Below are 23,621 nucleotides of genomic sequence, written 5' to 3' on the forward strand. Positions count from 1 at the left end.
TACGAGATATGGTGATTATACGGTCACTGGCTCAGCGTATAGCTCCGTATTTGTGTGGTTGACTAGTCAAACAGTCCGCATGCGCCTCATCAGTTCTTTATCTATCTACGCGGGCCTACCTGTCAATGGAGAAAGAAATACTGTAAAAACCAAAATTATGCGTATGTGGGGAATCAGACCACGGACTCGTCGCTGCAACGCACCCTCGTCAGCCAAATGAAAATGAAATACTTCGCGTCAGACACTCACGCTCATGTTCACGCTGTCAAAGCATGCTAATGCATGCGCGTCGCCCTCTAAATCAAAGTCCTGCTCATGGCGCAACGAAAATGGTGAGCCCATCACCTGCGCGCCCCGGCGGTGCCTGACATTACTTTTTAGACGTTTGATGGAGGCCTATGCGAACGCCGAGCATGTATTCACCTGGCTCAACACCAACGGTCATACTCGGACCGCCTTGCTCATGTATATCGTCCATCACAACGACAATCTACAAAACAACCTAAGCTAGAGAGGGTACTATGGTAGTATGGTACGGAGTATGTACTATCGTGAGCGACCGATCTTAGTGCCACTGCACACCAAAACCCCTTGTATCGCTAGCGCGCGTTTCCCGCCTGAAACGGTCACCGTCTCTCCAGAATGTCAATGCCACATTCACTGGACTTAACTGCAGGTGCAATTGGTGTGTCACTGACATGCGGGCCAGATGCCCGTTGGGCCCACATGTCAGTAACCCAAACGCATCTGCAGTTAAGTCACTAAAGCAGCATCCGCATTCATGCCCGACGAAACTACTCCGGTGCCAGTTGTCCATCTGTCTGCCGCGGCTCATTGCCATTCTCCCGCTATATTAACTTGAGCCCCAGCTCCCAGCCATAGCCAAAGACCCACACTTATTCTCGTCCGGTCCCTTCCTTCTGTCGGCACCACTTCAACCATGGCCTCCTGGCGCTCCGAAGCTCTCTTGGACGTATTGTCGCAGGAGCAGATGAGGGACATCGGCGGCTCCGCTCCGGGTGCGCTCCAAAGCTCTCTTCGGTGTACTGTCACAGGAGAAAACGAAGGAGATCGCCGCCACCCCCCCCGGCCGCCCTCCGCCGCCACGACCACGAAGCCGGTGCACGTGCGCGGACGCAGCCGGCAGCAAGGAAGAGTAGTACACGGTAGGTCGCCGCTGCTCTGGTCCCGGGAAGGCCACCGCTACTCCACTCAGTCGACGCCAAGCTTGGTGGGGTAAACATCGGCGGTCGATTAGCCGCTTGATGGCGACGTGGAGGGGGAAATCTTCATAACCTTGTCCTCCGGAGGAGGAGGTTATCGAGGCGGATGAGGAGGAGGCAAAGGCAATGGCCGGCTTTCTCGGGTTCATTGCCGGACATGGTTGTCGGGCGCCGTCGATTGTTTAGATTAGGTTTACAGTAGGTTTTACTACGGTTTGTGCGAAATATGTAATGAATTTCGTCCAGTTTGTAGGAAAAGTTTTAGAAATGTAATGAATTTCATCCGGTTAATTTGAAATTTGCTTTGTTTGCACGAATTTCGTCCGGTTAGTTCATATTGTTGTTGAAAGGTATGCGGGCAGCATCGGATGGCATCCATCAGTGTCCTCGGACAGATGCCGGTGTAAATTTGTGGGCCAGTGCTAGAGATGCCCTAACTATCATGCTATAATCGCTAACAATCCTCCATTATTTGGCAGGGTATAGTTATCCCTCGATCAAAATCCGATCCGCGGTGTTTCGCACTCCTCCCGCGTAAGAGTGTAAACTATTGCTTACGTAAAAATGGAGCAAGTGGACGGCACTGTAGCACGTCATATCACTCGAACTAGCCCGCCTAACAAGCGGGAAAACACCGCCCTCGTCATTTTGTTCTGGATTTCTATCGACCGATCGCACGAAAATGTTACGCTTCGCAAGTTCTAAAGGAAAAGGCGGCACACTTACGACACATACGCGTCGCAACCCCGACAGTCCGGCTCGCATGCCGCTGACCAGAGGGGACACGCGTTGTCTTGCAATTTCACTGACATGTGGGACCGTAATTGAATAAACTGTTGATAGCCGAAATCTAATCGCTCGGCGGGCGTCGGCTGAGAAGAGAGAAACGGACGAGGGAGAAGAGATCGCCCACCCGCCACGCACGAACTCCAAGAAATATATGGTGATAATGTGAGGTGGGCCATGCTGGAGTCCGGACCGCTTCAGGGGCCCGCTCTCACCGCCCTGGCCCCTCAAGACACCAGCTGCCCGCCGCATGCATGCATAGCAAGTAGTACTCCTTATGTGGAGGAGAGAGAGGCATTGACAAAGTCAAGGAGTGGGCTCTACAAGAGCCCGTCTCTACACGTGCTCCTAGGTATAAAAATAATAATTCTAAAAAAGGAATAAAAAACAATTGTGTCTTAAAAAAAGAAAGGTAAAAAACATTTGAGAGGAAATAGATAGAGAGAAAGTGAGAAAAAGCTGTAACCTGGGCATTACATGAGGAAGGAGGGAGTAGTGCACATGCCAAGTTCACAGGGCTGCCGTGTTTCACACTCCTCCATCTTAACAGTGGAGACAATAGCTTTCATCAAAAATAAACAATGAATACTCGTTGCTCGTCCTCTATATCGGAAAGAATACTTTCATTCGCCAACATGTGGGATGTCAACCACCCTGGTCCACCTGCAATGCACAAAATTATCCTGGTCTACCCCGGTCGTATCGCAGGCCCAACCTTTCCCACTGTAAATTGTTCGGACAAAGGAACCATCATGACTTCGTTGAATTCTGCTTCTTCAAGAAAACTTACTCTACCCGCAATACTGCTACCACACACGAAGACTGGACGGCATTGTACCACGTCATATCACTGAAACCCACTAGGCCAAACTAGCCCGCCTAGGTAATCTATTTTGGAATGGAGGGAGTACATCTCTGCACTGCTATGATTTTGTGTTGCACATTCTCTGTACTTTTGCTACGATTTTCCTACCCTATGAACCAAATGAGGCCTGAATGTATGTTGACTATTGTTTGATCGGTTGCCAAGCCTACAATTTTAGGAGCTAGGGCTATTGGTCGATCCACGAGGGATAAGTATAAGCGTACCACGAGCTCATCAGCCCCAACGTTTCTCTTTGGTGAGTGTTTTGCAAGTACTATAGCTCGCACAGTAGCTAGCCCTGCTGATATGATAAACAGTTCAAACTTACATCTAAGCATGCCATATATTACATCAAAAGCTGGTGAGGATACATCTGTTTCCATAACTCGGAGAGGGTTCGCATGATTCATCGCATGATTCACTATCAAACAAAAGTAGCAAGATCCGCCCACACAAGACAGTGCACTAGCCCTAAGATGGTTTGATAACACGCATCGTTCTGGTAATTAAACACAGGGCAATGCAAACTACCCTGAAGTATTAGCGCGACCAACTATTTCTTGTCATCGATCTCTCGGGCAATGACCACAGCATGGACAGCGGCGTGGGAATCGATTTCTGGGGCGATGTCCACAAGACTGACCGCGACATCGGAATCGATCTCTGGGGCGATGTCCACAGGATGGACAGCGGCATCGGAATCGATCTCCGGGCCAATGCCAACAGGACGGGCCACGACATCGGAATCATCAAGGACGTCCACCGGCACCTGCACAACCCTAACATATTAGCAAGCACATTGCAAATAATCAAAAACCACAACTATGGTAATAAGCCATTATTTTTTACCTTGTGCAGCTCACCGGGGGATCTCATCCCTCTGGGGGCCATCTCCTCGTCCTCAATGGGGGCCATCACCTTGCTAGGGGAATACTACTTCTCAACGGTGACTATCTCCTCAAACTCAGTCTTGAGCCTCACATAGGTGGCAATCAGAGTTCCTGGGGTAGGCACGGTGGGGCCCTTGGTATTCTTCCTACTTCCTTTGAGGAGTTCGTCCACCAACGTCCTCAACTCTTTGGCCAGTGCTTGTTTCTTGGAGTTCTTCGTCTCCATGGGTTGGCCCGCCAACATGGTCAACTCATTGGTCGGTGCTCGCTTCCTGGAGATCGCTGTCTCCAGTGGGTTGTCCGTCGGCAACTCTTTGCCTAGTGCTCCAGGATCCATCAATGAACTGACAAACAAAAAGCAATCGAAAGGAAACCACAATCGCAATGAAAACGGGAAAAGAATAGGATGTGAGAATCGGTCGGTGCTTCGCAAAAAGAAGATTCTTGGAATGAAAATATAGCAGCATAACTGATTCACCCACCTTTCCTTCGTCGGTACAGAAGAAAAATGGCAGAAGTGAGTAGCCTGGAGTGAGGTTTTCTTCAAGAAAGGGAGGAAAGGGCTTGAACGAACATTCCAGTGAAATGATGGTTGCTTCGTCCAGTCCAACTTGGAGGCCACCTTACCACTACTGGTAAAGGTGTGGGTTTTGTGATATGACGGGTCATGACGGCCACACCAGGGTTACAGGTGAGTATCGACTATAGCACCTCGCTGTGATATGGTGGATGGCACGCGGGCCCGGATGCTTTGAAATGTCTCGCATGTAGATAGAGAGGCTAGTCATATAGGAGTGCTCAATATTGTGCACCGCGACCAAGGCGGAGAGGAAAATGAGAGAACTACGTAATTAATGCATGAGGTTAATTAGGGTAGTTTTGTAAAGTACGAGATACATTCCTCCAATCGCAAAATGCCTTGGTTCATGAGATTTGAGATTTGAGCCCTATAAACCAGAAGGGAGGGAGTACTGCACACGGTGTAGTCTAGTCACTTGTTGAAATCTCTAGAAAGGCAAATACTCCTTTCCAGTTTACAGGGCTATACTACTCCCTCCGTCTAGGTGTGTAAGTCATCTTACGAAAACCTAATAGTCCCAAAACACTTAGGTGCGGTGCATTAACTTCTACCTTGTTTCTTGTTTCTTGACATATCAACCAATAAGAGATGAGAGGTGTGCATGCTTTTAATGACTTGCAATGGCTAGTTCATTGCATGCAATGCTATTAATTAGCAAACAAACATTGGTGACCCCAGGAGGAAACGGTGCTAAGCGCATGGACCTATGCAGAATGAGTATCAACCAATGGATAATGGAGTTTTATTGTTAAACAATAGCTATTTTGTCTCATGCAAGAGCATGGCTAGTACTCCAAGGAACCGCACCACGCGAGCATTCGCAACTGCCACATTCGGGTTGCGCTTGGCTCTTCGCCTCTTCGAGAAGATGAACAATGATGTTACTCCTACTTCTACAGTATGGAATCCACTGCTGCATGTCCGTCCACCTCGTGCGGGAGGGATAGCGTGTAGCGAAAGCTTCTAGTTACTGCTCCTGCCTTTGCGTCTATGACAGGTGGGCTGAAAGCACAAGTGCTCCCTGGGTGGTTTTGGTAATTAATGTCAACATATCTCTTGTTGGACTAACACTTTTACCTAGTATGTTTCAGATAAGTTCAACAATGGAGTGGCATGGACTAGAGGATGTGGAACCCCTTCAAGGTGCTAAGGACAAAGGATTGGCTCAAGCTTCAAGATCAAGACTCTACATTTTCTATTTTAGTGATCCAAGATCACATTGAGTCTATAGGAAAAGCCAATACTATCAAGAGGGGATGATGTGTTGCTTAATGGCTTGCTTGCTCAAAGTGCTTAGTGATATACTCCAAAACCCTCAACTACCTTCCCACATCCACATATGACCTAAACCAAACGTCAAACTCGGCCCCACCGATTCTATCTATCCAGCACCACCGAGTTTCAGATGTCATAGCCACTGCCACAAACCCTAGCAAATCGGTTTCACCGATAGGGATCTCGGTCTCACCGAGATGGGATTGTAATCTCTCTGTGTATGTCCATTACCAAAATCGGTCTCACCGAGTTTGAGCAATCTGTACTACCGAGATTACAATGCAGACCCTCTGGTTAGCTTATTACCAAAATCGGTCCCACCGAGTTTGTGTAATCGGTCTCACCGAGTTTGCCTGACCAACTCTCTGGTTAGCTTATTACCAAAATCGGTCCCACCGAGTTTGTGTAATCGGTCACACCGAGATTACGTTATGCCCTAAATCTAACCATATCGGTCCTATCGAGTTGCATCTCAGTCCCACCGAAAATCCTAACGGTCACTAGGTTTGCTGAATCGGTCCGACCGAGTTTAACCATTCGGTCCCACCGAGTTTGGCAAATTGTGTGTAACGGTTAGATTTTGTGTGGAGGCTATATATACCCCTCCACCCACTCTTCATTCGTAGAGAGAGCCATCAGAACATACCTACACTTCCAATACACATTTTCTGAGAGAGAACCACCTACACTTGTGTTGAGGTCAAGATATTCCATTCCAACCATATGAATCTTGATCTCTAGCCTTTCCCAAGTTGCTTTCCACTCAAATTTTCTTTCCACCAAATCCAAATCCTGTGAGAGAGAGTTGAGTGTTGGGGAGACTATCATTTGAAGCACAAGAGCAAGGAGTTCATCATCAACACACCATTTGTTACTTCTTGGAGAGTGGTGTCTCCTAGATTGGCTAGGTGTTAGTTGGGACCTCCAACAAGATTGTGGAGTTGAACCAAGGAGTTTGTAAGGGCAAGGAGATCGCCTACTTCGTGAAGATCTACCGCTAGTGAGGCAAGTCCTTCGTGGGCGACGACCATGATGGAATAGACAAGGTTGCTTCTTCATGGACCCTTCGTGGGTGGAGCCCTCCGTGGACTCGCGCAACCGTTACCCTCCGTGGGTTGAAGTCTCCATGTCGGGGAAACTGATCCACGAACACCTATGGGGCCGGCGGACCGGGCCCCTTTCGGTTCGGCGGGGGGCGGAGATCGCATAAAGAGCAGATCGAGGCGAAGCACACGAGCAGTTTACCCAGCTTCGGAGCTCTTCGGAGAGATAACACTCCTACTGCTGCTTGTTTGATTATCTTGTGTTCTTGCTCCAGGGAGAGAGCGTAGTGTTTTTCTGGGTTACGAATGAGTCCAACCTCGCGAACCAGTCGAACCGAACCCCCTCTACGTTGCGCATGGGCCTCCTTTTATATGCTAAAGGGGTCACCGACAGGTGGCAACGCAGAGAAGGGTACAAATGTAAAAAGTGAGGTGGTTGGTACAGTTACTTGTACAGTGCACCCTACCTAACCCTGACGGCAGGGGACAAGGGCATTAAATGCCCGTCTGAGTCGTCCAAACAGTGCAGAAAAGGACCGTTAGGGGCGCCACCGTTCGCCATGATGGCGATCTTGTCAGCTTCGCATGCCACTGCGCACTGCTGGCTGCACAGCCTCCCGCCACGCGCGCCAGGAGAGGCCCGAAGAGCGACAAGTTGGTGGATGCGCTGGAGCGTGGGCACAGAGTGGCCGCCTGCGGCGGCAAGCGCCTTGCCGCTTCTATTATCTTGTCGGGTCCGGAAGCTTGTCGCTCACCGGGCCTCGAGGTACCTTGGTTGGTCTTCCCGGCAAGCTCCTCTTGCCGGGGCCTTGTTGCCTTGCCGGAGCGCGTGGCGCGTCGCGGCAAGTTCCTTGGAGTGCCTTGGTTGGCCTTCCCGGCAAGCTCCTCTTGTCGGGGCCTTGTCTCCTGAGCTTAAATACTTTGTTCTTGAATGGCTCCAAGGGAACCATGGAGGATCTTGGCGTTCGCCCGGCAAGCCTTGCCGCGGGGTGCTGCAACTGCCCGTGCACAAGTTCGGGGTACTAGGGTACCCCTATTCTAGTACACCGACAGGAGCCCCCGGGCCTGGGCCAGACACGGTGCCGAGCGCTGTTGGGCCAGGCCCAAGACAGGGCACGGGCACATGTGGACTGGGCCACGCCAAATCTCACTCCGTATCCACCGCGCTCTCCCCTAACGGCACGCGTTGAATGCGGCATCGTGGGAGAGATCGTTGGTGGTTCTTTATTCGGAAGGGCGAAACGTCCGCCCCGTCCCTCTTTATAAGCAGAGGAAACAGGGGCAGTTCGTTCCCCCTCGCTGGTTGCTACTACTCCATCTTCACGAACCTCCGCCGCTCCCCCCTTCTTCTCGAAGCTGAGAGAGCAGCGCTCCGCCCCCCATTGCCACCAGCATCACCAACGCCGTCGACCTCCCCGCCAAAGATGTCGGGGAAACTGATCCACGAACACCTATGGCTTCCGCCTCCTTGATTTCACCCCCAACGCCGTTCTGACCATGGCAGTTTTCGCACATTTGTGCGAAAACTTTGTCAGAGTCCACCCCAATGTTGCCCTTTTCCGCCACTTCTTCATACCTCGGGTAGAGAGAGGAGACCCGCTTGCCAGAGGGATCGCCTGGATCTCGAGAGTCAGCAAGAAGGAGGCGTACTTGGAGGGTGAGCTCCGCAGCAAGTGGGAGGAGTGGAGAGTGGAGTGGTGCTGGATCGTCGAGGAGAATCCACAGCCCTTCACCGCCGTGCGCCAAGGTCCAATAGTGCGCGGCAATGACTGGAGCAACGTGGCCCCGGAAGACGAGAGGCTGAAGATCGCCATTACTAGGATCCTTCGCCTCAGGCTTGCCGGGCTCACTGTAGGTGCTGTAGGCGCAGATTTCCTCCGCCGCCGCATCGCCCCCTGCAGGAGAGGGGGAGGCCCGCCTGGGAATTCAAGAACTCGGCGGACATCATGAGGCTGCGGCCGGGCCTCAACTACAACTTCACCGTCTTGGAGCTGGATGCAATGCTCCTGGAGTTGTTCAAACGCGACCCCCAGCACCCATTCACGCTGCCGAGGGGCGTCGTTCCATTGTGCAATAATTCTTCGCTTGACCGGATCCGCGCCATGATGCCGTTGTGCGATTCACACGGAATCGTTCCAACTTGGCAAGAGCCTGGGGATGACGTCGTGCAAGCGTTCTTCGACAACTTGGAAGAAGTGCCGGTCCACGCTGACGAGCAGAAGAGCCTCACCCGTGACACCACCGGCGAGGAGCTGCAGCGCATCGCCACTAGGGCGGAAGAGGTTGCGGCCGCAGCTGCAGCGGCCGCGTTCGGGTTCACTGTGGAGGAGGCGGAGGCGGCAGAGGCGGCAAACCTCGCCGAGCACGCGGAGTTCATTGGCGAGGAAGAGCCTGCCGGTTCTGAAGCTGAGCCGAGCGAGGCCGGCGAGGAAGAGCCCGAGCCTTCAGAAAACTTGCCGCAGGCGGAGCCCCCGGCCCCGCCAAGAAGGCGTCTTCGCAGGGCCGCAGACGTAGTGGGGCGGCAGCCGGGTCAACAGCCGCCGAGCCGTGCGACACGCTCTACCATGGCAAGCAATGTTGCCGCGGGAGCGCCTCACGCAGCAGCGGCAACTGGAGCGGGATCTTCCCGGGCCACCGCCCCCGCCCCCGCCAAGCGGGCAAGGGATCCTACTCCTCCGCCTCGCCGCACCGGAGGGGGGCCAGACTTCGATCTTTCCGCGCTCAGCTCCGACGAGGAGGAAGAAGAGTAAGTTTCTTTGGTGCTCTTGTAGTTCTTCAATCTTGCTGTTTTTATCTTGTATCTGACTTGCTTCAATCTGGACTCCTTTCTTTTCAGGGCGCTGGCCCAGAGAGCGGCGAAGAGGGCCAAGGCCGCGGTGATTGTCATCGAAGATGACCCCACCATGTCAGCAGGGGGTGGGTCCGAGACCACCTTGACGGACCCGACAACCACTCCTCAAAGCAGCCCCCAGCGCAGCCCCCAGCGTAAGTTCATAGTTAGCTTTCTGCTGTCAGGCGTGCATGAGTGCTTTTTCCTTTGTTGATATCTTGCTTGTTGATTTGTGTAGGAGTAGAGCAGCCATATCAGGAGCGCCCGGAAGCTGGTCCCGAAGTGCCATCTGCTTCGACTACGCCGCTAAGGGAGGAGTTCCCGGTAAGGGAGCGCTCTCCGGCAAGGGAGAACTCTCCGGCAAGGGGCAGCACCGTCGATCCTGGGCGGCCGAGACCGCAACTGCAGATCTTGGCACAGGTCATTCACTTGTCCAAAAGCTTTCCCTTGGGTTCTTCTTCTTCTGATTTTTGATTTATTTTTCTCCCTTCTTCGTTCTTCAGACCCATCTGCGGCTGAGCCAATGGGGACAGAGGGCGCCGGCGAGGAAGGGACCGGTGCTGATGAGACCGCCGGCGAGGAGGCCGCCAAGGCTGCCGCCGCAGAAGCCGGCGAGGGGTCGGGCGATCACACTGACGACCCTGAGGCCGCAGGAGCGCCAGGCGCTGCACCGACCGCCGATCCCTCTGTCGCTGCTGCGGAGCCCGGCGCCTACTTGAAGGCCGGCGACGATATCTTCATCAAGCTACCCTGGGCGTCGAGCTCCAGGGCGCCGGTCGAGGGGGAAACTTTCGATGGGGAGGTGCTCGCCTCCGCTGGACTGTCATTGGTCGACACGCCCAGGAGCAGCAGTGGCGAGCCTAAGGAGGAGCAACTGCCGCGGAAGCTGCTGTCACTCTACCGTGCACGGCAAGCCAAGTTGGCTTCCCGGGAAGCGCTTGTCGCGAAGGCGGGAGTTGATATGGAGAAGCGCGCGGAGGAGCTCCGGGGCCACAATCAAGAAGCTCTCCGGTCCCTGGCACAGGAGCGGGAGCGACTCGACGAGGAGCGCACGGCCTTCCTTCTCGAGAAGGCCGAAGCTGAGGAGGAACAAAGGTTGGCCGCCGAGAAGCAGTCCGCGCGAGAAGGCAAATTGGTGCAGCGGAAGGCCAACCTCGACAGCTACGAGGAGGAGCTCGCCGAGCGCAAGCAAGCACTTGGCGGGGCGCTCAAGGAAGCAAAGGACGCTGCGGCAATCACAGAGGCCGCCAAGAAAGAGCTGGAGGAGAAGGTGGCACAGCTGGAGGCCAACATTGGGAAGAGCGGCGAGGAGCTTGCCGCGCTCAAGCATGAGCGTGAGAAGGATGATGCCACCCATGGTGAGCTACAAGGTCTTCTCGCTGAAAGGGGCAAGGAGCTCAGCGCCGCCAAGGATTCTAATGCAGACCTGGAGTTGAAGCTGGCCACGCTGATGCAGACGCTGGAGGCCGCCAAGGAGCGGGAGAAGACCTTGTCGGAGAAGGTCAAAGCTGACAAGGCGCTGCTGGAGAGCATCGCAGTTACCCAAAACTCGTTCAGAGATACTGTGGAGCACTGGACCGAGGGTCTGGTGAATATTGCCGCAGTCATCGACGAGGAGCTGGCGCAGCTGGAGATGGAGGACTTTGGGTATCCCTCCGACGAGAATCTCCAACCCAGCGCCAAGCTCAGCCTGTTCTTCAAGGGCATGGCGACGGCACTCCAGCGGCTCCGGGAGAGGATCCCAAAGCAGCTGGCCGACGAGTCGCGCAGAATCTGCGCCGGGGTTCTCCAGAAGGTGCTGATGAAGGTGGCCTTCCGCAATCCAGGTCTCAGCTTCACCAACGTCCTCAAGTCCTTGCCGCCAGACGCCGATCGGGACGCACTCAAGGCCCTTGTCGCACCCATTGTGGACAAGGTGAGCGAGATCAAGAGGGTTGAGGGCGATCGCGTAGATTAGGCCGCCCATTTCTTCTCTTCCCTTGTCGCTGCTAATCATGTTATGAAAAACAGTCTGTTAGAGCTGCGACAAGTTATCTTGTAATATAACTTTATTTCTGTTATCAATTGCTATGTTATTTCCTCTACTAGATTCCTTCCTTTGTATGTTTTTACCCTACGCTTCTAGGGAACTTGTCGGCGTAGGCACCCGAGCCGCGAGCGCTGAGTGCGGAACGTCAGCAGCCTGCTGGCGGTGCTGCTTCCGACAAGAAACCTTGTCGCGACTAGATGCAGCACACTTAAGTTGTTGAGCGGACTCGAAACAAAGTAAGGGCCCAACTAGCCACGAGTTGGTTCCTCCGCGCACAGGTTTTCCATACAAAGCAGGGTCGTTCGAGGAAGATAACTCAAAAATTTAAAAACTGATTGCTCAAACTTTGGCAACTTAGCTTTTCTGTCGTTTGCTTCTCGACAAGGCAAAACTTTGCTTGAACGACGCCTGGTCCATACCACAATCTTCTCCTTCCCCCCCGGCAAACTTGTGTGCGAGGGAACCTTCTTTTCCTTTGTTGAAAAAGAAGAAAGAAGAGAAAATAATGATATGGAGCCCTTCGGCTCGTTATTGCTTACCGGATGTAGGTGCTGCACAAAGTGTTAGATAATCGCATGCAAGAAAGAAACTAATGCATGAAATGGACAAGTTGTGCGGAGCACATGGGGTTTTATTTATGCACGGGATCTGCGCCCGGCTTTGTACAAAGGATTATATGCAACAGCGACAAGACTTGTACAAAAGGTGGTTGCCGGAACGGGTTCTGGCAACTGCGCCCTACGGGAAAAACTTACGAAGATGTTCTATGTTCCAGGAGTTGCTCACCGGAATCCCATATTCGGTCTCAAGGCGGACAGCAATGGGCCTTGTGACTCGTTTCACTCGATAAGGGCCTTCCCACTTCGGCGTCAACTTGTTGGAACTCTTGGCGGACTGAACGCGCCGAAGAACAAGGTCGCCTTCCTCGAAGCTTCTGGCCTTAACTTTGCGGCTATGGTAGCGGCGCAAAGCTTGCTGGTATCGAGCAGCTCGTACATCAGCCTGAAGACAATCTTCCTCAAGGAGCAGCGCGTCGTCTTGTCGCAGCTGTTCTTGCTCAAGCTCATCATAAGCGAGCACTCGAGGCGATCCGTATACGAGTTCCGTGGGGAGAACTGCCTCTGCTCCATAGACTAGAGCAAAAGGCGTCTGGCCAGTGGCTCGATTTGGCGTCGTTCTGATCGACCAAAGAACCACCGGCAGCTGCTCGATCCAGTTTCTTCCGCACTTGCGCAGCCTGTCGAAAGTTCTAGTCTTGAGCCCGCGCAGCACTTCAGCATTTGCCCTCTCTGCTTGACCGTTGCTTCTCGGATGAGCAACAGAAGCGAAGCAGACCTTGGCGCCAAGGTCTTGGACGTACTGCATGAAGGTGCGGCTCATGAATTGCGTGCCGTTGTCGGTGATGATCCTGTTAGGGATCCCAAAACGGCAAACAATTGACCTGAAGAACTTGACTGCTGACTGTGATGTCACCTTCCTCACTGGCTGCACTTCCGGCCACTTTGTGAACTTGTCGATTGCGACGTACAAGTACTCAAAGCCCCCGACAGCTCAGGGGAAAGGGCCGAGGATATCGAGCCCCCAGACCGAAAATGGCCAGGATAAAGGGATCGTCTGGAGAGTTTGAGCTGGCTGGTGTATCTGTTTGGAGTGGAACTGGCACGCTTCACACTTGGTTACTTGTGCAGTTGCATCCTGGAGGGCTGTCGGCCAAAAGAAACCTTGCCGGAAAGCTTTGCCGGCAAGTGCTCTTGCGCCAATGTGGTGGCCACATATGCCTCCATGTATCTCTGCCAACAGCTTTTGTCCATCTTCCCGGCAAATATACTTCAATTTCACACCGTTGAGTCTTTTTCTGTACAGTATGCTATCGACAAACTGGTACATACTTGACCGCTGGGCTACTTTTTCCGCTTCTTCTTGCTCTTCGGGAAGTTCTCCTGTCTGAAGGAAATGGACAATCTGCTGTGCCCATGCTGGAGCTTGTGGCTCGACAACAAGGACTAAAGGCACATCTGCTGCTGCGGGAACATCCGCTTCTACGGCAAGGACTTGCGGCCCTGCCGGAGCTTGATGTTCTTCGGCAAGCTTGCCGGAGCAAAACTTGTCGGGAGCGTCTGCTTCAATGGAACAAACCATAAGGCTTGCCGAAGCAGACTGCCCCTCAGCATCCTTGGTGTTGATCTTGGGGACTTTCTTGGCGGCGGCTTCGGGGGCCGGAAAGTAGTCACCAGAAACGAACTTCCTCTTCTTGCTTTGTCCAGTTGATGGTGTTACGGATGGTTGAGTCAACTTGAGCACAAAGATCCCTGGTTCCACAGGTAACTTTAGTGTGGCGCATTTTGACAGGCCATCAGCAATGTCATTCTGAGCTCTTGGGATATGCTCCATCTGTAAGCCGTCAAAGTGTTCTTCTAGCTTCCTCACTTCATCAACATATGCTTCCATCAATGGACTCTGGTAGTTCTTGTTCACTTGGCGGACGACAAGCTGTGAGTCACCCCTGACAATGAGCTTCTTGATCCCAAGGTCTGCTGCGATTCTGAGACCGGCAAGCAATCCTTCATACCCTGCAGTATTGTTGGTTGCTTGCTCCTTGGGAAAGTGCATCTGGACTACGTACTTGAGGTGCTCTCCGGTGGGCGCGACAAGCAGCACGCCCGCACCGGCGCCTTGCAGCGAGAAGGCACCGTCAAAGTACATCAGCCACTCTTTGCTTGCCTCTTTGACGGGGATGCTCGTCTCTGGAATTTCTTCATCTAGTGTTGGCGTCCATTCTGCTATGAACTCTGCCAATGCTCTGCTTTGGATAGTTGAAGTGCTCTCAAACTTGAGGCCAAAGCTTAACAGTTCCAGCGCCCACTCGACAATCCTGCCTGTCGCTTCTGGATTTTGCAGTATCCTCTTCAGCGGAAAGCGAGTGATGACTGTGATCTCATGTGCTTGGAAGTAATGGCGCAGCTTTCTCGAGGCCATGAGGAGGCCGAAAAGCAACTTCTGCACACCAGCGTACCTTGATCTAGCCCCCTGTAGAAGGGAACTGACAAAGTAAACCGGACGCTGCACCATTCTCTTCTGCATCTTATCATGCTCCTGCGCAGATCCATCTCTGTCGAGACCAGAGCTTGTCGGCGAAGCCCCCTGCTTGTCGCTAGATGCATCTGCCGTGGTTGCTGGCTCATCATCTGCCTCCCTCTCCGCCACTAACGCAGCACTAACCACTTGATTGGTTGCCGCTATATACAGCAGCAACTTCTCTTGCGGCTTAGGTGCGACAAGTGTTGGAGTGGAGGACAGGTATCTCTTCAAGTCCTGCAGCGCAGCCTCCGCCTCCGGAGTCCATTTTATTGGACCTGCCTTTTTCAAAATTTTGAAAAATGGCAGGGCGCGCTCAGCGGATCTGGAGATAAACCTGCTGAGGGCAGCCACGCAACCGGCAAGCCTTCGTACGTCCTTGACGCGCTTTGGTGCTTCAATCTGCTCAATGGCCTTGATCTTGTCGGGATTGGCTTCAATCCCCCGCTGAGACACGAAGAACCCGAGAAGCTTGCCGGAAGGGACTCCAAACACAAACTTCTCGGGGTTAAGCTTGAGGTTGATCTTGCGCAGATTTGCAAATGTCTCGTCTAAATCTTGAATCAGGGTCGCCCTGTTCTTGCTTTTGACCACTATGTCATCCATGTAGGCTTCCACATTTCTGTGCATCTGCGGCTCAAAAGCATGGTGGACTACCCTTGCGAATGTTGAACCAGCATTCTTCAAACCGAAAGGCATCCGTACGAAGCAGTATGTGCCACACGGGGTGATAAATGCGGTTTTCTCTTCATCCTCTTCTGCCATGAAGATCTGATGGTATCGTGAGTATGCATCAAGAAATGAAAGCAAATCACATCCGGCTGTGGAGTCAACAATCTGGTCAATGCGCGGCAAGGGAAATGGGTCTTTGGGACAAGTTTATTAACATCAGTGAAGTCAATACAAAGCCTCCATTTCCCGTTAGCCTTGCGCACAACAACAGGATTGGCCAACCACGTGGGATGGAGCACTCCTCTGACAAGGCCTGCTGCTTCCAACTTCTTGATTTCTTCTGCGATGAATTCTTGGCGCTCCACTGCCTGTTTCCTGACTTTCTGCTTGACGGGCCGCGCATGAGGACAGACGGCAAGGTGGTGCTCAATTACTTTCCTGGGAACACCGGGGATATCAGACGGTTGCCACGCAAACACGTTGACATTCGCCCGCAGGAAAGCAACGAGCGCTCTTTCCTATTTGGGGTCAAGAGTGGCGCTGATGGTGAAGGTACCACCAGTGCCGTCCTCCTTGGCGGACACCTTCTTGGTCTCAGGTGGAGCTGCCATTGCCTTCTTACACTTGCTGGTGGACCTCGATGGTGCGTCCTCGACGGTAGCGCAGCACTCCGAAGAGGTGCGCTTGCCGGAGTGGGCATCAGAGCTCTTGCCGGACTTGGTCTTCTTCTTCCCCCCGGGAGCTTCAGCGGCAAGTGTCTTGTGTTCAACTGCGGCTGCTGCTTCCCGGTAGATCTTGTCGGCACAGATAAGAGCATCCTTCTTGTCGCCAGGGACAAAGATGACACTTATCGGGCCTGGCATTTTCAATACGTTGTACGCATAGTGAGAGGCTGCCATGAACTTGGCGAGTGACGGACGGCCAAGGATTCCATTGTAAGGTAATGGAAAGTCAGCAACATCAAACGTGACCCTCTCAGTCCTGAAGTTCAGCTCGCTGCCAAATGTTACCGGCAACGTGATCTTTCCCTTCGACTTGCTCCTTCCCGGGTTGATTCCTTGAAATGTACCGGTCTCTTCGAGCTCGCTGTCAGGGATCTGGAGTTTCTGGAGCACCGCGGAGGAGATCAGGTTCAAGCCGGCCCCGCTGTCAACTAGCATCTTAGTGACCTTGAGGTTGTGGATTGTTGGTGAAACCAACATCGGCAAGCACCCGACCGCAGTTATGCGATCAGGGTGGTCCTCAATATCAAAAATGATAGGCGTGCTAGACCATTTCAGAGGCTTGTGTGACTCGACGGGTGGTTCCACTGCATTAACTTCCCACACCCACTGCTTGAGCTGACGGTGCGAGGTATGCAGAGAAGCACCACCGTCAATGCACAGGACCTCTGTGGCTTTCTGGAACTCCTGCTCATCAGTCTCCTCATCATCCACGTCTTCATCGTCATCGTCATCTTCATCCTTGTCGCGGCCACGAGGAGGTCTATCTCCTTGCCGGTGCTTGGCCTTGCCGCGGCGTCCTCCTCGGCCGGGATGTTTCTTGCCGGATCCCCCAGCACCTTCCTGGGCCTTCTCCTTGTCGCGCCGCTCGTATTCAGCTTTCTGTTGCTCAACAAGCTGCTCGACTTTCCTGCAGCTCTGGAGATCATGGCCCTTGGTGCGGTGGATCTTGCAATACTGCTTGTTGGTGTCGTCCTGCTTGTCGGCGACCGCCACCTCCGTGGCAACCTCCTTGCCGGAGTCACCGGCTTTGGCTTTCTTGGCGTCACCACCGTTGCCGGACTGCTCAACAACTAGCACCTCTTTGCCTTTCCTCCTCCTGTTGTTCCGCCGCCGATTTTTCCTTGCCGGGGCAGCATCTTCACTGTCAGATCCTCCCGCTCCTACATTCTCTCCGGGGAGTCTCCTCCCTTCCTCAGCACGTGCACACTTGTCGGCCAGTGCATATAACTCACTGACATCCCTGATCTTGCACATCGCCATTTCCTCCCGCATCCTGCGGTTTCGCACGTTCTGATGGAACGCGCTGATCACCGCGGCAGGGTGGACGTCTGGGATGTTGTGCTGCACACTGCTGAATCTCTGAATGTACTTGCGCAGGGGCTCTCCTTCCTTCTGGGCGAGCAGATGAAGATCACTCTCCTGGTCATGAGGCTTGTGTCCGCCTGTGAAGGCGCCGACAAACTGATGGCACAGATCAGCCCAAGAGGATATGGAGTTGTCTGGCAAGTGCATGAGCCAGGATCTGACGTTGGGCTTGAGCACCAGCGGGAAGTAGTTGGCAAGGATCTTGTCATCCCGTCCCCCGGCAGCCTGCACCACAATGGTGTAGATGCTGAGGAACTCCGACGGATGCGCCTTGCCGTCGTACTTCTCCGGTACGTCTGGCTTGAAGTTCTTCGTGCTGGGCCACTGGACTTGCCGCAGCTCACGAGTGAACGCAGGGCAACCTACCGCGTACGGCAGATCGCCTGGTTCCCCTGGCGCATGCATGTCAATAGAGGGCCCAGCGCGCTTGTCGGATTGACGTCGCGCTTCTCTTCGGCGCTCGATGCGAGTTCGAGCGTCTTCTTGTTGTCGATCATGAAGAACTTGGCGCTGATCGCGACGAGCTCGTGGATCCGACAATGCGGTGGAATCGCTGTCGAGGTGGATCCGGCGAGTCGGCGATCTTGGCCTTCGGGGCGGTGATTGCATGGTAGTTGCACCTCCACCCGATTCGTCGCCATCGGCTCGCGCCTGGCAACCCTGCCGCGGCGGCGACGCGCTCGGCCGCCATGGAGTGTCGCCGTTGGCGCAACCGATGAGACTCTAAATGGTGGCCCTCCATTCGTCGATCTTGCCCGACGTCGGAGGGTAATCTAGGAGTAGTTGAGCTCGCGCCAAAGCTTCTGCTGGAGTGGTGGGTGGCAGTGGCGGACGGCGCGAGGAGCGGGACGTGCTCGGACTTCTAACTATGTTAGAAGGAGCAGTATCCCGTCCAGGCGACCGTGCCCCGCTCGTGCCAGCATGCTGGCGTGCATGCTGGTCTTGAGCGCCCCGAGATCCACCAGCTTGGTCTTGGCCTATCATGCGTATGGCACTGCAAGTGCCATGACTCTGTTGGTCTTGCGCCTCCTGAGAGTGGCGCGGAACATGTACAGTCGCCGAGGTTTGTGCAGCCTTGTCCTTGGACCTGGCAGCATCATAAGCTTCCTCGTAGACGTCCATTCTTCCGCCGATGTCCATTCCACCACCCGTTTGCTCCAACGGTGGCGGAAGTGACGTGGACGGAGCGGCTGCCGCCGAAGTCTTCTTCTTCGGTGGCATGTTGATGAAGGGAATGAAGATCTAGCTCGTGTGAACGCCGGATCAGGTTCACACAATCTCGACGCCCCCTACCTGGCGCGCCAAAGATGTCGGGCAAACTGATCCACGAACACCTATGGGGCCGGCGGACCAGGCCCCTTTCGGTTCGGCGGGGGGGCGGAGATCGCACAAAGAGCAGATCGAGGCGAAGCACACGAGCAGTTTACCCAGCTTCGGAGCTCTCTGGAGAGATAACACTCCTACTGCTGCTTGTTTGATTATCTTGTGTTCTTGCTCCAGGGAGAGAGCGTAGTGTTTTTCTGGGTTACGAATGAGTCCAACCTCGCGAACCAGTCGAACCGAACCCCCTCTACGTTGCGCATGGGCCTCCTTTTATATGCTAAAGGGGTCACCGACAGGTGGCAACGCAGAGAAGGGTACAAATGTAAAAAGTGAGGTGGTTGGTACAGTTACTTGTACAGTGCACCCTACCTAACCCTGACGGCAGGGGACAAGGGCATTAAATGCCCGTCTGAGTCGTCCAAACAGTGCAGAAAAGGACCGTTAGGGGCGCCACCGTTCGCCACGATGGCGATCTTGTCAGCTTCGCATGCCACTGCGCACTGCTGGCTGCACAGCCTCCCGCCACGCGCGCCAGGAGAGGCCCGCAGAGCGACACGTTGGTGGATGCGCTGGAGCGTGGGCACAGAGTGGCCGCCTGCCGCGGCAAGCGCCTTGCCGCTGCTGTTATCTTGTCGGGTCCGGAAGCTTGTCGCTCACCGGGCCTCGAGGTACCTTGGTTGGTCTTCCCGGCAAGCTCCTCTTGCCGGGGCCTTGTTGCCTTGCCGGAGCGCGTGGCGCGTCGCAGCAAGTTCCTTGGAGTGCCTTGGTTGGCCCTCCCGGCAAGCTCCTCTTGTTGGGGCCTTGTCTCCTGAGCTTAAATACTTTGTTCTTGAATGGCTCCAAGGGAACCACGGAGGATCTTGGCGTTCGCCCGGCAAGCCTTGCCGCGGGGTGCTGCAACTGCCCGTGCACAAGTTCGGGGTACTAGGGTACCCCTATTCTAGTACACCTACACTCCATCAACGTGGATGTACGATAGCACCACCTACCAGAACCACGACAAAAACATCCATGTCTCCAATTGCGTTTGAATACTCCAAACCCTTCTCTTTACATTCTTGCAAGTTGCATGCTTTACTTTCCGCTGCTCATATACTCACTGCATGCTTGCTTGATATGTATTGTGTTTGTTAAACTTGTGCTTAAACTCCACTTAAACTTTAGAATATTAAAAACTGCAACTTTTGGCACTTAGTGTCTAATCACCCCCCCTCTAGACACCTCTTCTCGATCCTTTCAATTGGTATCAGAGCTTTGGTCTCCATTGCCTTGGTTTAAACACCATTGGAGGAAGATGGATGTGTGTACTTTGGGGAGTCTTAGACATAGAGTGCCTATTCTTGATGGAGAGTATTTTCATGAGTGGAAAAATAAAATGCTTGAGATTTTCAATGAATATCATTTGAACAAGTACATTACTAGCCCTTGTCCACCTCATGTTGATCCTTTACACCCTACCCTAGATGAAGATATTGACATGATTCGCAATCTTAGAACTGTTGAGCTCATCATTAGAGGCTTGCCTAGAAACTTGATTAGATGTTTGCCTACTCTCAAGTGTGCCTACACCATATGGAGATTTCTTGAGGAATGATTTCCAGATTATTCCTTGAAAAATTTAGACGAAATTCTCCATAAGTCTATTGCCTTGAGTAAGATGAACTCTAGTGATCCTACCTTTGGTGATTGTCTATTTGAGCTTACCAATCTTATGCGTGCTAAAGGAAATGTTGGAATCATTAGCGATATAATATCCGAAGCTATTAGAATTCATAAAGGTAACCATTGTGATGATCATTTATCTAATGAATTACCCTCTCTAGGAATTGATCAGTCACAAGATGATGTTGAACATGGATACTATGATGAAGATGATGATAGTGACTATGATCTTGATGATGCAATGAGGCATTTTGGTCTTATGGCAAATCTTCGCGGCTACATGGCTGGAGGAAAGGAATGGGTCCTTGATAGTGGATGTACTGATAATATGACCGGAGATAAAGATATGTTCCGTGAGCTTGCTGAAAACGACAGCCCTCAAAAATATGTCACTTTTGGTGATAATTCAAAGGGTAAGGTGGTTGGCCTTGGTAAGGTGGCCATCTCACATGATAGCTCCATACAAAATGTCATGCTCGTTGAATCCCTTGGATACAATTTACTTTCAGTTTCTAGACTTACCGATTTCGGTTTCAATGTCTTATTCACTGAAGTAGATTGCCAAGTGTTTCGTAGAGACAATCATAAAATGATCTTTACCGGTATACGTAGAGGAGATCTTTACATTATTGATTTCACTAAAAAGGCTCAACCTAGAACTTGCTTAATTACCAAATCTTCTAAAGGCTGGTTGTGGCATAGAAGACTAGGTCATGTTGGTATGCGAAATCTTGATAAGCTTATTAAAGGTGATCATATCCTTGGAATAAAAAATGTCATATTTGACAAGGATAGACTTTGTAGTGCTTGTCAATCAGGGAAACAAGTTGGAGGAAGTCACCGCGTGAAGAACATCATGACCACACGAAGACCACTCGAGCTACTTCACATGAATCTCTTTGGTCCAAATGCCTACAAGAGTCTCGGTGGTAACTCATTTGGTCTAGTCATAGTTGATGATTTTTCAAGATTTACGTGGGTGTTCTTTCTTGATGACAAATCGCAGGTCCAAAAGATCTTCAAAAACTTCGCTAGGAAGGCCCAAAATCAGTTTGACGTGAAGATCAAGAAAGTTCAGAGCAACAACGGAACGGAGTTCAAGAACGCAAATGTGGACACCTTTCTTGACGAAGAAGGGATTTCACACGAGTTCTCGGCTATATACACACCTCAACAAAATGGAGTTATTGAAAGGAAGAACCGGACTCTTATCGAGCTGGCAAGAACGATGCTTCATGAGTACAAAACGCCAAAGCACTTTTGGGCGGAAGCGGTTGAGACAGCTTGTCATGCAACAAATCGCTTGTATATTCACAAGCTACTCGGCAATATGACATACGAGCTCCTCACCGGTAACAAACCCCAAGTTGGATACTTTCGAGTATTCGGCTCAAAGTGCTACATTCTTGATAAGCATCGTCGTTCTAAATTTTCTCCTAAATCTCATGAAGGTTTCCTACTTGGTTATGGCTCAAACTCTCACACTTACCGTGTCTACAACAATTTCACCCGAAATTTTGAAGAGACGGTAGATGTGAAGTTTGATGAATCTAACGGCTCGCAAGTAGAGCAATTGCCAATTGATGTAGGAGACAAAGACCTTTCGGAAGCAATTCAAGACTTGTCCATTGGCAAGATTCGTCCAACGGAAGTGAAGGAGAGTACCTCGTCCTTCCAAGTGGAAGCTTCTACCGCACGACAAGGTGAACCAAGAGTTGATACGGAAGCATCCACAAGTGGGACACGCCAAGATGAAGAAAACGAGGAAGCGCACCAAGATGAACATCAACAACCTCCTTCTCCACCACGACAAGAGAACGACAACGTCAATAATGAAGAAGTCCAAGAAGAAGCACAAGATGAAGAGGATGTTCCACCCTGACCCAAGCAAAAGCTTTCACGAGTTCGAGTAAGAATTGCTAAGGATCATCCCATCGAGCAAATCTATAATGATATCCAAACCGGGAGAATCACTCGCTCTAAAACTCGTTTAGCTAACTTTTGTGAACATTACTCATTCATCTCTAGCATTGAACCTATGAAGGTTGAAGAAGCATTGGAGGATCCAGACTGGATAAACGCTATGCATGAAGAGCTACACAACTTTGAGAGAAATCAAGTGTGGACATTGGTCGAGAAGCCCGACAACAACCACAACATCATTGGTACCAAATGGGTGTTTCGCAACAAGCAAGATGAAGATGGACAAGTGGTTCGCAACAAAGCACGTCTCGTCGCCCAAGGCTACACACAAGTTGAAGGTATGGACTATGGTGAGACATATGCTCCCGTTGCTAGACTTGAGTCCATTCGCATCTTACTCGCTTATGCTAATCACCATGATATCACCTTGTACCAAATGGACATTAAAAGTTCTTTTCTAAATGGCAAAATTGAGGTGGAAGTTTATGTTAAGAAACCTCACGGCTTCGTCAATCCTAAGAAACCTAATCATGTTCACATACTTCACAAAGCCCTTTATGGTCTTAAACAAGCTCCTAGAGCATGGTATAAATGCTTGACCAAGTTCCTTATTGAAAAAGGCCTTGAAATTGGTAAAATTGATTCTACTCTTCTTACTAAAAGGGTTAATGGAGGACTATTTGTGTGCCAAATTTATGTTGATGATATCATATTTGGTTCAACTAACCCTCATTTTAGTGAGAAGTTTGGAAAGCTAATGTCGGAGAAGTTTGAGATGTCTATGATGAGTGAACTCAAATTCTTTCTCGGTTTGCAAATCAAGCAAACTAAGGAAGGTACCTTTGTCTCTCAAACAAAGTACACCAAGGACTTATTCAAGAAGTTTAATATGCAAGAATGCAAAGGTATGACTACACCTATGCCTACTAGTGGACATCTTGATTTGACCAAAGATGGTGAACCGGTTGATCAAAAGGTTTATCGCTCTATGATTGGTTCATTGTTATATCTATGTGCCTCTCGTCCCGATATTATGCTAAGTGTGTGCATGTGTGCACGATATCAAGCTGCTCCTAAAGAGTGTCATCTTAAGGCTGTGAAAAGGATAGTGAGATACCTAATCCATACACCAATTTTTGGCATTTGGTATCCTAAGAGGTCCTCTTTTGATCTTGTTGGCTACTCCGATTCGGACTATGCCGGAGACAAGGTTGATAGAAAATCCACTTCGGGTACTTGTCAATTCCTTGGTAGATCTCTTGTGTCTTGGTCTTCCAAGAAACAAAACTCGGTATCCTTATCCACCGCCGAAGCGGAATACATTGCTGCTGGTTCATGTTGTGCTCAATTACTTT

Source organism: Triticum dicoccoides, chromosome 7A (genome assembly GCF_002162155.2).
Source record: "Triticum dicoccoides isolate Atlit2015 ecotype Zavitan chromosome 7A, WEW_v2.0, whole genome shotgun sequence".
In the NCBI taxonomy this organism is placed as follows: Eukaryota; Viridiplantae; Streptophyta; class Magnoliopsida; order Poales; family Poaceae; genus Triticum; species Triticum dicoccoides.